Source organism: Chiloscyllium plagiosum, unplaced genomic scaffold (assembly GCF_037043375.1).
Source record: "Chiloscyllium plagiosum isolate Xiang-an unplaced genomic scaffold, Cpla_swu_hap1 HiC_scaffold_29, whole genome shotgun sequence".
Taxonomy (NCBI): Eukaryota; Metazoa; Chordata; class Chondrichthyes; order Orectolobiformes; family Hemiscylliidae; genus Chiloscyllium; species Chiloscyllium plagiosum.
In genome coordinates this window covers 24,681,372-24,693,889 of record NW_028270167.1, presented here as the reverse complement: position 1 = coordinate 24,693,889, position 12,518 = coordinate 24,681,372, and the positions used below count along the sequence as shown (strand labels likewise).

Sequence of the window (12,518 nt, the reverse complement as noted above, 5' to 3'; positions counted from 1 at the left end):
ATCATTAATGAAGCAGCTGAAGATGTACAGACCTAGCTCCTCACTCCCCTGAGGACCTGTTCTTGATATGCAGTTGTAGATATTACAGTCAATTGGTGTAGCAACTGAGAAACCTGTAGACAGCTTCAGACCTGTAGATTCACCACCTAACCTAAGAATTCTTTATAGTCTCTCTAAGAAGATCAGTACAAGGTACAGGTAAAGATAATTAACATGACAAATTATTAAAATTATATGAGAATAGCTTGCAAATTACTTATAAACCAGAGAGAAGTCACTCAAATCATATCAATGGAAAATGTAGCCTAAAGGTAGTAATCATTACATATTACAGTACACAGGAATATTTCAGTGAAAGGTTCTATAATAATTACTTTAGCTGTGCATTGACAACTGAAAATGGGAGGTTGTAAAAATATTATTCTACAATGACTGTTTGTGACATTAGCATTTGAAAACTGAATTTGTGTGACATAGTTTCTATTGAGACAGTGTTTGGTCAATGCCTAAGTTGAAATATCAGAGAAATTCAAATTATTTGGTCATATTAAGAATTGAAATACTGCCTCATTTCTCAGTTGAATTGCCTACAGGTATTTCAGCCCTTATTTTAGTGAGAACAGGTTCTGTAGTAGTTTAAAATAGCAGTTCTGTGTTACACCAAATATGTTATGCCACGAGCATGCCAGTGACCATTTCAGCATGTTCTGGACAGTATTGAAGGACCTTACTCCACACAGGCCAGGGCAATAATGAGACGCGAAAATTAGGGTTTGCTGTGTTCAGACAGAAAATTGATTTAAATACAATCCTCAATACTGGCACGCAGCAATGATTATATTTGTGGAAGTTGGTATGGAATATTATTTATCCTTTCATGGATTTTGGACATCATCGCTGGGCCAGCATTTATTCTCTATCCGAAACTTCCCTGAGGAAGTTGGTGCACTCTCAAACTGCTGCAATCCATCTGGTTTAGGTACACTGACAGTGCTGCTCATTGGAGAGTCATAGGTTTTTGACCTTATGACACTCAATGAACAGCAATGTGGTTCCGCGTCAGGATGGGTCGTTCTTGGAGGGAACTTATAGGCAGTGGTGCTCCTATTCTATCTTTTTCTTTCTGTGTGATAGAGGTAGTGAGCATAGAAGGCATTGTCAAAGGAAGCTCAGTTCAGCACTGCAGTGCAGGCAGTGTGTGGTACACACTTCTGCCACGGTGGACCAGTGGTGGAAGGAGGTAATTGTGTCGGTTGACTGATGGAGTACTGATCAAGCAGACTGAGTTTTCATGGTTGGGGCTGAAATGCTTGAATAAAGGATCCAGAGTCAGAAGAATCACAGACAAATACAATTTTAAACGGTTTCTCCCTCTGCCAGGAAAAGCAGAATGAATACTCCATTGCTTCCCTGTTCTCTCTGATAAATACATGCGCAAGAAGGTTTTTGGGGTTCTGGAAATGGGTATGTTATGCAAATTCCTTTTGCCAGTCTTTAGTCTACATGCATTCTTGCTCAGTTTAATCAGGACTTGGAGACTGGTCATTGAATAAAAGATATTATGGCTTTATTCTGGAGTTAATAACTGAACATGTACATAAGGAAATATGTCAATAAGTTGTCCTCTCTGACCATTCTCTGCATACAGTTATGTTCAATGAGCCTTGTTACTGTTCACATATAAGACTGGAATTTGTACATGTCTCAAAAATTCAAATAGCCCAGATTTAACATCCATGAGACAGACTAAGCCTGTCCACTGCCACCCCATTGCCCCAATTCTAAATGATGGTTGCCAATTAAATTCAAGCCTATAAATTCTTATTCATTGACACTTTTAAAATAGGTGTTCATCAATCTGGCAATTTTCAGTTGAAAATATAATGCAGAATAATAAAAGGGAAAATAACAAGCTCCTTTGTTCCCTTACCTTTGCAGGATTGGAATAATGACCTAGAACTTCATGCCCAACTGGGAGTGAGTAAGTGTAGAGGGGCATAAAAGCAGATACCTTTATCTCCCACACCTTTGTTTGGGATCTGGTGGATGGACCCAAGTGAAATCCTCCACCCACTCTTTTGTCCAACTCCAGGGCTCTATAATATGGGGACAGCCTGTAGTACCAGCATTAGCCACATATCCTGATGGCGATGTTTGGGCTAGTGAGCAGCCCTGCATTCTCCCAGGTGGAGTCTCGCTCTGAGTCAATTAATGAGCTCACAGCATGAAAATAACTCAGGGCTTCCCAGGCTGGCAGGAGCTGACTCTCCTAGATAGAGAGTGGGGCCACTTCTGTTTAAAATCATAAATAAAATTCAAACTGTTTCAGCATACCTTTGAAAACGTGGTCAAATGTTTCAACAATGGCCAGACTGTATGTTAGAGATACACTGCAACTGCAGTAGTGTGGTCGTTCCATGTTCCATGATATGGTTTTACATAGATTATATATGGCCAGCATGTTTGGCAATCTAATTCAGTTTGAAGCATTCAACCCAACAGGAATTGATAAAGACTCTATGTAGCACATGTTCACACCATTCATAAGGTTCCAGACTGAAACCATGGGTATTGCATTTCACTTTTGCACCCTTCAATAAAGCAAGGAAACGAACAAATGTGGACCTGATTGTTAGAGTTTCTAGATGTTAAAGCTTTTTGAACCAATATGATTCTGTTTGCAGGTTGGGTCCACTACCAATGGTACAAACTGCCTCCCATGCCCCTCTGGTTTTCAATGTCTATCTCCACTGACTGGACCTCAAGCTTGTCCACCTGGCAGCTATCAGGAACTTTATGGGAAGGCCAATTGCAAAGTCTGTCCTCCAGGGTTTAGTTGCCTGAAAAGAAATAGCTTTCCAGAGCTCTGTGCAGAAGGATTTTACAGTCCTGAAGGTGAAGACAGATGTTTGGTAAGTTAATTGCCAAATAATGAAAGCAAAATAGTGAGTAACATTGTTTATTTCTTCCATCATTCTCATCTTTCTGCCCTTTCCTTTGCTAATGTTGTGATGTTGACCAACAAAATATATATATTAAATTAAAAATCACACAACACCAGGTTGTAATGCAACAGGTTTATTTAGAAGCATGAGCTTTCGGAGTGCTGCTCCCTCATTAGATTAGATTACTTACAGTGTGGAAACAGGCCCTTCGGCCCAACAAGTCCACATTGACCTGCCGAAGCACAACCCACCCAGACCCCATTCTCCTACATTTACCCCTACACCTAACACTACAGGCAATTTAGCTTGGCCAAGTCACCTAACCTGCACATTTTTGAACTGTGGGAGGAAACCGGAGCACCTGGAGGAAACCCACGCAGACACGGGGAGAATGTGCAAACTCCACACAGTCGCCTGAGGCGGGAATTTAACCCAGGTTCTGGCGCTGTGAGGCAGCAGTGCTAACCACTGTGTCACCGTGCCACCCTCATCAGGTGGTTGTTGAAGGAGCAGTGCTCTGAAAGCTAGTGCTTCCAAATAAACCTGTTGGACTGTAACCAAGGTATTGTGTGATTTTTAACTTTGTACACCCCAGTCCAACACTGCCACCTCCAAGTTATAAAAATTAAGAGTTAACATCTCATGATAAGATTAACTAAAATGTTTAACAATGATGAGTGAAAGTAAGCCTGAATTATACATTTTTGATTGTGCATTTGTCTCTAATTGTTATTTTTTGTTTCTATTCGCTCCATCACTTAGTCCTTGAAACTGTAAAGGTAGAAGGTCTGTCAGAGCTGTCCTTGATCTGGTACAAGGCAGTGAGAAAAGGCCAGTAGGGAGATGTTGGATGGTCACTCATCATCTCCCGATGGGATTTAGCGTGAGAACTTAAGAGTTGTTTGAGAGCATTTGCTTATTTTAAATCTGTGTACATTTTAAAATATTCATTCATGGGACGTGATCATCACTGGCTAGACCCATTTGCCAGAGGGCAGTTAAGAGTCAAGCATATTGTTGTGATTCTGGAGTCATATGTAGGTTAAACCAGGTAAGGACAGCAAATTTCCTTCCCTAAAGGGCAATAGTGAACAAAATATTTTATTTATGGCGATCAACAATGATTAAATAACTGCCTTTAAGCCGGTTATAGAGTCATAGAGTCACAGAGATGTACAGTACAAAAACATATATATTGGGCAGCACGGTGGCTCAGTGGTAAGCACTGCTGCCTCACAGTGCCAGGGACCCGGTTTCATTTCCAACCTTGGGACTGTCTGTGTGAAGTTTGCACATTCTCCTCATGTCTGCTGCATTTTCCTCCCCACAGTCTAAAAATGTGCAGGTTAGGTGAATTGCCCATTGTGTTCAGGGATATGTAGGTCAGATGCATTAGTCAGAGGAGATATAGGGCAAGGGAATGGGTCTGGGTGGATTAATCTTTGGATGGTCAGTGTGGACTTTAGATTAGATTACTTACAGTGTGGAAACAGGCCCTTCAGCCCAACAAGTCCACACCGACCCGCCGAAGCGCAACCCACCCACACCCATTCCCCTACATTTACCCCTTCGCCTAACACTACAGGCAATTTACTATGGCCAATTCACCTAACCTGCACATTTTTGGACTGTGGGAGGAAACCCACGCAGACACAGGGAGAATGTGCAAACTCCACACAATCAGTTGCCTGAGGCAGGAATTGAACCCGGGTCTCTGGCGCTGTGAAGCAGCAGTGCTAACCATTGTGCCACCGTGACTTGTTGGGCCAAATGACTTGTTTCTGCACGGTAGGGATTCTGTGATACAACCTCAACAGAGATCATCCCGTGTTGAAGGAAGGGTTCTTTTGCCCATCCAAGGGAAGACAACTCTCATTCCATCTCAGATGACCTGGAACAGAGCATTCAGTGAGGAATATGTGAAACACCTTATGGCTTCTTACAGATGTCTCCAAGTGGTTTGGAGGAGCTTGTGGGAGCAACAACACGGGGCTATTCAACTGGCATGGAATAAAGAGGTATATGGGTGGTCTTTAAATCAGGTATTCAACCATTCCCTTGAAACCTCTCTCATTCATGTACCCATTCAGATGCCCTTTAAATGTTGTAATTGTACCAACCTCCACCACATCCTCTGGTACATCATTCCAGACACACAACACACTCTGCATGAAAAAGTTACCCCTTTAGGTCTCTTAAATCTTTCCCCTCTCACCTTAAACATATGCCCTCTAGTTTTGGACTCCCCCACCCAAGGAAAAGTTATTTATTTATTCATTCATTCATTTATGTATTTATTAATCTATCTAACTATCTATTCCTTCCTTTCTTCGTTCCTTCCGTCCTGATTTTCATTGTTTTCTCATTATAATCTTCTGCCATGGTGGGGTTCAAATTCATATCCCATTGGCCTGGTGTTCTGGGTTGCTAATTCAGTGACATTACCATTACCTCACTGCCTTGCCCCAATCTTGTGATTACCCCGACCACCCTGAATTCTTTACTGGATTTTTCCTTCTCAAAACCTTTTTGATGGGGATGTCATTAAATTCATGTTGAAGTATGTTGCTGCCAAGCTGGCCCTTCGAATTGGTGTTATAATAATGATGAGCTGTTGTTTTGAATGGTTCACAGGGATGTCCCTTGGGGCTGTATAGTGACATCGGGTGGGAAACCTGCCGAGTTTGTCCCCCCGGACAGGAATGTCGAGAGGGAAAGCAACCAACGAGCTGTCCAGCTGGGACATACAGTCTTCAGGGTTCCTGCCAGCCTTGTGCTTCAGGTAATGAGGGTTCTAGGAATCGTAATTGTTACAACATTGGTTACAAATGTGGAGGACTGAGCAAATTCTGTCCTGGAATGAGACAAAACAGTTGAGTACGAGTAGAATGTATGCATGAGTGTTAGATGATTGTGCTTAGCCCAGCCAGATAGTGACCCCTACCCAGTGAGTGAGTAAGAAGCCCAGTCTCTAGGAGATGCTAATACATTGGAAGCATAAGGTGGATATAAGACTTCCAGTAAACATCATGCAAGTGATGGTTACATCAGTATCAATGTTCCCTCTCAGCCAGGCATGTGTTCAGCCACTCTGACACAGATCGTAGCGCTGACCTTTGGTTCCAGATATCCTCAGAGGCTGTGCAGAAGAAAAAGAAGGCTATTCAATGTCTATTTGAAATGGCTGAAAAGTGGCAGAGTTCAATTGAGTGATGTCCCCTGTGAGTGTCAGGTTGGAAAAGATAATGACATTTATCCTTGTGGAGCACAGGAGATTATTCAGTCTTTCCATACACTGTATCCTGCTACTTGGAATCCTGCTTGAGGAAAACATATTCCATGTGACCTCAGCACAGGTCACCCAGGATTGTGGGGTAGGTGGAGGGGATTCTTTTGCTCATCCATGGGGAAGACGACCACCATTCCATCTCAGATGACCTGGAATAGGGTGTTCAGTGAGGAATATGTGAAATACCTTTCAGCTTCTTCCAGACGTCTCCAGGAAGCATGGCGGAGCTTGTGGGAGCTGGGCTATTCAACTGGCATGGACTAAAGGGATGTATGGATGGTCTTTAGGTCAGATATTCAGACAAGAAGGTGCAGGCAAGGGTGAGAACTTCATCCACCATCAGCATACAATTTGCCATTTAATAAACACCTTTGTATATGAAATAAGCTGAAGCGTGTTTAGCCACTCTAGTGCTACAGGCCACGGCAGTATTGAATCTCTGCAGACCCATAATGCCATTAGAAAGGGAGTGCCAAGACTTTGACTCAGTAACACTGAAGGAATGGCAATATATTTCCAATTCAGATGGTCAATGACAAGTGGGAAACTTGCAGGTGTTCTCACTGCTCTTGTCCTTCTAGATGATCGTGGCTATGAGTTTGGAATTGTTGGATAGTGTCAAACTTCCTGAGTGTTTTTGGAGCTGCATTTATCCAGGCAAATGGGGTGTATAACCTGACCTGTGCCTTGTAGATGATGGACAGGCTTTGAGGAGTCAGGAGGTGATTTATTCACTGCAGGAGTCTGAGCATCTGATCTGCTCTGATAGACACAGTATTCATTTGATTAGTTCAGTTCAGTTTCTAGTCAAAAGTAACACTAGTTACCTTTGGGGAGTAGGGATAACCCTAGTAACTATAGGCCGGTGAGTCTCACTTCTGTTGTGGGCAAAGTCTTAGAGAGAATTGTAAGGGATAGGATTTATGAACATCTGGATAGGAATAATGTGATCAAGGATAGTCAGCATGGTTTTGTGAAGGGCAGGTCGTGCCTCACAAACCTTATTGAATTCTTTGAGAAGGTGACTAAGGAGGTGGACGAGGGTAAAGCGGTAGATGTGGTGTATATGGATTTTAGTAAGGTGTTTGATAAGGTTCCCCATGGTAGGCTACTGCAAAAAATACGGAGGTATGGCATTGAGGGTGAGTTGGAGGTTTGGATTAGGAATTGGCTGGCTGGAAGAAGACAGAGGGTAGTAGTTGATGGTAAAGGTTAATCTTGGAGCGCAGTTACTAGCAGTGTTCCGCAAGGATCTGTTTTGGGACCTTTGCTGTTTGTCATTTTTATAAATGATCTGGAGGAGGGGCTAGAAGGTTGGGTGAATAAGTTTGCAGATGATACGAAAGTCGGTGGAGTTGTTGACAGTGAGGAAGGATGTGGCAGGTTACAGCGGGATATAGATAAGCTGCAGAGCTGGGCAGAAAGGTGGCTAATGGAGTTCAATGTAGGTAAGTGTGAGGTGATTCACTTTGGTAAGAGTAACAAAAAGATGGGGTACTGGGCTAATGGTCGGATACTTGGTAGTGTAGATGAGCAGAGGGATCTTGGTGTCCATGTACACAGATCTCTGAAAGTTGCCACCCAGGTAAATAGTGCTGTGAAGAAGGCATACGGCGTACTGCTTTTATTGGTAGAGGAATTGAGTTCCAGAGTCCTGAGGTCATGTTACAGTTGTATAAGACTCTGGTGCGGCCGAATCTGGAGTATTGTGTGCAGTTTTGGTCGCCATACTATAGGACGGATGTGGAGGCACTGGAACAGGTGCAGAGGAGGTTACCAGGATGTTGCCTGGTATGGTAGGAAGATCGTATGAGGAAAGGCTGAGGCACTTGGGGCTGTTTTCATTGGAGAAAAGAATGTTTAGGGGTGACTTGATAGAGGTGTACAAGATGATTAGGGGTTTAGATAGGAGAAAGTGAGGTCTGCAGATGCTGGAGATCAAAGTTGAAACTTTATTGCTGGAACAGCACAGCAGGTCAGGCAGCATCCAGGGAACAGGAGATTCGACGTTTCGGGCACAGGCCCTTCTTCAGGAATGAGCAGAGAGTGTTCAGCAGGAGAAGATAAAAGGTAGGGAGGAGGGACTTGGAAATGTGATAGGTGGAAAGAGGTCAAGGTGAGGGTGATAGGTCGGAGTAGGATGGAGGCGGAGAGGTCAAGAAGAAGACTGCAGGTCAGGAAGGCGGTGCCGGGCTGGAGGGATCCGGCTGAGACAAGGTGGGGGGAGGGGGGATGAAGAAACTGGTGAAGTCCAAGTTCATCCCCTGCGGTTGGAGGGTTCCCAGTCGGAAGATAAGACGCTCCTCCTCCGACCGTCGGGTTGTTGTGGTTTGGCGGTGGATGAGTCCAATGACCTGCATATCCTCGGTGGAGTGGGAGGGGGAGTTGAAATGCTGTGCTACAGGTTGGCTGGGTTGGTTCGTCCGGGTGGCCCAGAGGTGCTCTCTGAATCGCTCCGCAAGTAGGCGGCCTGTCTCCCCAATATAGAGGAGGCCACACCGGCTGCAGCGGATGCAGTAGATGATGTGGGTGGAGGTGCAGGTGAATCTGTGGCGGATATGGAAGTTTCCTTTGGGGCCTTGGAGAGAGGTGAGGGGGGAGGTGTGGGCGCAAGTGTTGCACCTCCTGCGGTTGCAAGGGAAGGTGCCGGGAGTGGAGGTTGGGTCGGTGGGGGGTGTGGATCTGACAAGGGAGTCGCGGAGGGAGTGGTCTCTACGGAAAGCTGATAGGGGAGGGGAGGGAAATATATCCTTGGTGCTGGGGTCTGTTTGGAGGTGGCGGAAGTGACGGCGGATGATGCGCTGTACATGGAGATTGGTGGGGTGGTAGGTGAGGACCAGTGGGGTTCTGTCCTGGTGGCGGTTGGAGGGGCGGGGCTCAAGGGCGGAGGAGCGGGAAGTGGAGGAGATGCGGTGGAGGGCACCGTCGACCACGTCGGGGGGGAAATTGCGGTCCTTGAAGAAGGAGGCCATCTGTGTTGTACGTATTTTGAACTGGTCCTCCTGGGAGCAGATGTGGCGGAGACGAAGGAATTGGGAGAATGGGATGGCGTTTTTACAGGGGGCAGGATGGGAGGAGGTGTAGTCCAGGTAGCTGTGGGAGTCGGTTGGTTTGTAGTAGATGTCCGTGTTGATTCGGTCGCCTGAGATAGAAACAGAAAGGTCTAGGAAGGGGAGAGAGGAGTCCGAGACTGTCCAGGTGAATTTGAGGTTGGGGTGGAAGGTGTTAGTGTAGTGGATGAACTGTTCAACCTCCTCGTGGGAGCACGAGGTAGCGCCGATACAGTCATCAATGTAGCGAAGGAAAAGATGGGGGGTGGGGCCAGTGTAGTTGCGGAAGATGGATTGTTCCACATACCCTACGAAGAGGCAGGCATAGCTGGGGCCCATGCGGGTGCCCATGGCTACTCCTTTTGTTTGGAGAAAGTGGGAGGATTGGAAAGAAAAGTTGTTCAGGGTGAGGACCAGTTCGGTCAGTCGAAGGAGGGTGTCGGTGGAAGGGTACTGGGTGGTACGGCGGGAAAGGAAGAAGCGGAGTGCTTTGAGTCCTTCGTGATGGGGGATGGAGGTGTACAGGGACTGGATGTCCATGGTGAAGATGAGGCATTGGGGACCGGGGAAGCGGAAATCCTGGAGGAGGTGGAGGGCGTGGGTGGTGTCACGAACGTAGGTGGGGAGTTCTTGGACTAATGGGGACAGGACCGTGTCGAGGTATGCCGAGATGAGTTCGGTTGGGCAGGAGCAGGCTGAGACGATGGGTCGTCCGGGGCAGTCAGGTTTGTGGATTTTGGGCAGGAGGTAGAAACGGGCGGTGCGGGGTTGTGGGACTATGAGGTTGGAGGCGGTGGATGGGAGGTCCCCTGAGGTGATGAGGTTATGGATGGTCTGGGAGATGATGGTTTGGTGGTGGGGGGTGGGGTCATGGTCAAGGGGACGGTAGGAGGAGGTATCTGCGAGCTGGCGTTTGGCCTCAGCGGTGTAAAGGTCAGTGCGCCAAACTACTACTGCGCCTCCCTTGTCTGCCGGTTTGATGGTGAGGTTGGGGTTGGAACGGAGGGAGTGGAGGGCTGCGCGTTCCGAGGGTGAGAGGTTGGAGTGGGTGGAAGGGGTGGGGGAGTTCAGGTAGCGGTTAATATCGCGGCGGCAGTTTGCTATGAAGAGGTCGAGGGCAGGTAGGAGGCCAGCACGGGGTGTCCAGGTGGACGGGGTGTGTTGGAGGTGGGAGAAGGGGTCGTCAGAGGGTGGGCGAGAGTCTTGATTGAAGAAGAAGGCACGGAGGCGAAGACGGCGGAAGAATTGTTCGATGTCACTCCGTGTATTGAATTCATTGACCCGAGATCGTGTGGGAACGAAGGTGAGACCTCTGCTGAGGACTGATCTTTCATCCTCAGAGAGGGGCAAGTCTGGAGGGATGGTGAACACACGGCAGGGCGGGGAGCTAGGACCTGGTGTGGGGCTGGAGCTGGATGTGGGGGCGGGGTTAGGCCTGGGGGCGGGAACAGAGGTCGGCGTGGGGGCGGAGTTGGACATGGTGATGGACACCGGCGGGGGGGTTGACCATGAGAACCTTTTTCCACGTATGGAGTCAGCTATTACAAGGGGGTATAGCTTTAAATTAAGGGGTGGTAGGTATAGGTCAGATGTTAGGGGTAGATTCTTTACTCAGTGAGTCGTGAGTTCATGGAATGCCCTGCTAGTAGCAGTGGTGGACTCTCCCTCTTTATGGGCATTTAAACGTGCATTGTATAGGCATACGGAGGATAGTGGGCTAGTGTAGGTTAGGTGGGCTTGCATTGGCGCAACATCGAGGGCCAAAGGGCCTGTACTCCGCTGTATTTTTCTATGTTCTACTGAGGATACTGATAATGCAAGATTCAGTATTTTTTGGGCGATAATTCTAATCTCATTTGTGGGAGGTGGTCATTGCCTTATACTTGAGTGGTATGAATGTCACTTACCATCTGTAAGCCCAAACTTGAATATTGTCCATGTCTTGCTGTGTTTGGATATGAACTGTTTTAGTATCTGAAGAATAATGAACATTCTTGATGAAGTGCTTTCTATAGTAAAACCAAAAGCTTATAATCATGGATTTTCACAGAAGGATGTTTTCTATGTGTGAATACTGGCTGCTGCCCCTCATTGAGGACAATCCATTTTTAAGAAAGCGGCTCAGTGGTCCATTGACAGAATTTCCCCGTTATCCTTTGATACAGATAGTGTATTTGAATCCTTCTCTTTGCATCACACATTTTGGAGGATACTCTTTGTTGCAGCAACACCTGTTGTCAATTCTCATCCCCAGAGATATTTGTAAAGATCTCATTGTAAAGTGTACATTCCAGATGAATGTCTTCAATGTCCTGGTAATTATCCTCAAGCAGACTTCATGGTATGGTAGTCAGTTTCAAGGCAATGGCCAGCTTAGAGTTTGTATATGACAAAAGATGTCTCTTCATGTTATTTCAGCATTGCTTTGAGCTTGGCTGCTTCCTGGTCAGGTGACTTTTACAGCCATCTTACAGTGTCCCAGCTCAATTTTAACTGTTTTCTCTTAAATTAAAGTCCAAGGATTTTAATTTAGTTGATTATAGGTTAATAATCCATACGTTAAATAGCCATACAGAATGGATTATTGCAATTTTAACCTGTATTTTAAAATGTTGTACAGAACCAATTGGACATTAGCAGCTGCTGGTTCTGACAGGGTTGATTTCTAGCTACAGATAGGTGCCCTCTTGCAGTTAAGAGGGGTCTGATGCCAGTTGAACTGAATGAAACTAGCTCCAAGCAAACTAGACAGATTTTGTAAAACAAGCAATGTATTGTTATTTTTTTAAAAAATTAGATTAGATCTGCAAAGTGGAAATTAATTGAAACTTTTATTACCTTAGGCACCTATTCTGACATTGGCTGGTCAGAGTGCAGTAAATGTCCATCACATCACTTATGTCCAGATCCTGCAAAACAGCCAGAACCATTTCCATCAGTAACTTCCAATCAAGATGAGAAGGTAAGTACTGTCTTAGGCTTTGTAAGTTTCCCTTGGCTCCAAAGGTTGACAGCTAACTTGACTTGAGTCAGGCAGACTTGACAAACCTTATGTTATAATTGAGACTTGCTGCTAAACAATCTCACATTGAAAAACAAAGAGGCTACATTGGGGAGTGACATTTAGAGTGATAAGAATGTACAGCACGTAAACAGACACTTCGGACTAACTCGTTCATGCCAACCAGATATCCTAAATTAACCTAGTCCCATTTGCCAGCACTTGGCCCATAT

The 12,518-nt window shown here is 45.7% G+C and overlaps 1 long non-coding RNA gene across 1 annotated transcript; it reads left to right on the top strand.

The window, feature by feature from the left end:
* Positions 1-2,774: 2,774 nt before the first annotated feature.
* Positions 2,775-12,231, top strand: LOC148142272 (uncharacterized). Its single transcript, XR_015752103.1, has 3 exons — positions 2,775-2,912; positions 5,580-5,727; positions 12,128-12,231. It is a non-coding gene; the product is annotated as an uncharacterized LOC148142272 (long non-coding RNA).
* The last annotated feature ends 287 nt before the right edge of the window (positions 12,232-12,518 follow it).